The following is a 2,667-nucleotide window of genomic DNA, read 5'->3' on the forward strand; positions in this document are numbered from 1 at the left end:
TGAACATGTTTAGCGGCTAAGTTTTTGTTACTACCTAGACATGGTTGAATGATTGCTTAGGTTTTGATTATTCTTGGATTTTTGAATGCTATGGATAGTTTATAAATTGTAAATGGTTTGTTCTATCAGTTATATGTGTTTGCATGCTTGATGTTGTTTAATTATTAATTATTGCTTCGCATGAATCTTGGTGACGGTCTTTATCACATAATAGAGTCGTGCTAGGTTTTAGGTTTTGGTGACTATCTATATCACGTAATAAATCTAGAATCTTTAGGGTTAAATCGGCCGATAAACCTTAGAAGTAATATTTGGTAATTTTATGAAATCAAGTGTTCTACTAATCATCAATAGCTGTAAGGTGCGAGATTATTGCTAGGTCTAAGTGATTAAACCGCAAGGTGGGTCCTTCTTAGGAAGTTAACCTTTTGGCTGCTGTCTAGCAAGTCTAGCTGAGAAAACAAACCTATCCTAGGTTTAGGTCTCGTAAGGGAGTGAGCCTTGTAGGATACTTTTATAAACCCATTAGATGTCTTGTAAAGGAATCTAATAACCGGTAAATTAACAACCTTTAGGGGATCTTAGCGTGCTCTTGAGAAGGATTAGGGGTCCTTAGATTTCCCGAGGGGTGAGAATTCCAAGATCCCGGTTCCATAGCAGACAACTTCCAATTATAATCATAACTAAAAGCAATCAGGATTCCTGTCTAGGTAGTTCCTTCATCATCCTTGAGTTCAGCCTTCGTGAGAGTTCGTGTCTAGTTCGTCTAGCTAAATTAGTTGAATTTTAATTATAATTTTAGGATACTTAGAAACCCCCCCCCCCAATTAATAAACAATTTAGTATGTCGTGTCAGTCTTAGTCTAGATAGAGTCGTAGCGTAATCAGTAGAGTCTCGTGGGTTCGATACTCGGACTTGCTTTAGCTTTACTACATTGATCGGTTCACTTGCCGGTTGTGTCGTTTAGGGTTTAGGTCGAGTCTTAGTTTTATAAATTTAAAGCTTAGAGAGTCTAGAATTAGGGTAATTTAGTTAGTTTTAATTAACCCATTTTCAGCACATCAGCTTCATCGAAAATTACTTCTCTAAGACCACCAAAGAGGGGTACCCAAATTCTTCCCATGAAACACAACGTTCCTTCCTCATTGGGTACTAATTGTTTCTCCATCCCACGGAGATATGTGTTCACAGGATTTTCCTTCTTAAGAGCTTCTCTGCGTAGCACGAATGCGCAATGAGAGGTCCGTTTGAATGATCATTTCCAAAGCCCTAACCCTTATGGGCTTGATCCTTTCTTTCCGACTTAAGGCGTCTGCTACCACATTCACCTTCCCTGGGTGATACTTAATCTCACAATCATAATCGTTTAACAGCTCCACCCATCGGCGCTGTCTCATATTAAGCTCTTTCTGATCGAATATATGCTGCAGGCTCTTGTGATCAGTAAAGATCATGCATCGGGTACCATACAAGTAATGTCGCCAAATCTTTAATGCAAACACCACTGCGCCTAATTCCAAATCATGCGTGGTGTAATTTTCTCATGAACCTTCAATTGGCGCGAAGCATAAGCTATAACCTTCTATCGCTGCATCAGCACGCAGCCTAAACCTTGACGCGAGGCGTCGCAATATACCACGAAGTCGTCGGTGCCTTCGGGTAGGTATAGGATCGGTGCATCGCAAAGCTTGTTCTTTAATAACTGAAAAGCTTCTTCTTGCTTATCTCCCCATTCGTACTTCTTATCCTTCTGAGTGAGGGAGGTCAAAGGTTGAGCGATTTTCGAAAAATCCTCAATAAACCTGCGGTAATATCCAGCCAAACCTAGGAACTGACGGATCTCGATTAGCGTCTTCGGAGTCTCCCAATTCTTGATCGCCTCGATCTTTGTGGGATCCACATGAATTCCATCTTTATTAACCACGTGACCAAGGAACTGAACTTCATGCAACCAGAACTCGCACTTTGGGAACTTTGCGTACAATTTCTCTTTCTTAAGCAGCTCTAAAATAGCTCTTAGATGCTGCTTGTGTTCTTCCTTCGTCTTCGAATAAACCATAATATCATCGATAAACACAATCACAAATTTATCGAGATATGGCTTGCAGACTCTATTCATCAAATCCATAAACACTGCTGGCGCGTTTGTCAAACCAAACGCCATAACCAGGAACTCGTAGTGTCCATATCGAGTTCTGAAGGCAGTCTTTGGGATACTCTCCTCTTGAATTCTCAACTGGTGATAACCTGATCGAAGATCGATCTTGGAGTAAAAACTCGAATCTTGTAGTTGATCGAACAGGTCATCAATCCTTGGCAAAGGATACCGATTCTTAATGGTCAACTTGTTCAACTCTCGGTAGTCAATGCACATGCGAAAACTACCATCTTTCTTTTTAACGAACAGCACTGGAGCTCCACAAGGCGAGAAGCTCGGTCTGATAAATCCCTGGTCCAAAAGCTCCTGAAGATGTGTCGACAACTCGTGCATTTCTGAAGGTGCAAGTCGATAGGGTGCCTTAGCTACAGGCTCGGCGCCTGGAACTAAGTCAATGTGGAATTTGACTTGTCGCTGCGGCGACAATCCTGGCAATTCTTCAGGGAAGACCTCAGGATATTCCCTAACAACTGGGATATCTTCCAACTTCGGCTCAGCGGCTTCCTTG

This window comes from Helianthus annuus, chromosome 5, assembly GCF_002127325.2.
Source record: "Helianthus annuus cultivar XRQ/B chromosome 5, HanXRQr2.0-SUNRISE, whole genome shotgun sequence".
Classification (NCBI taxonomy): domain Eukaryota; kingdom Viridiplantae; phylum Streptophyta; class Magnoliopsida; order Asterales; family Asteraceae; genus Helianthus; species Helianthus annuus.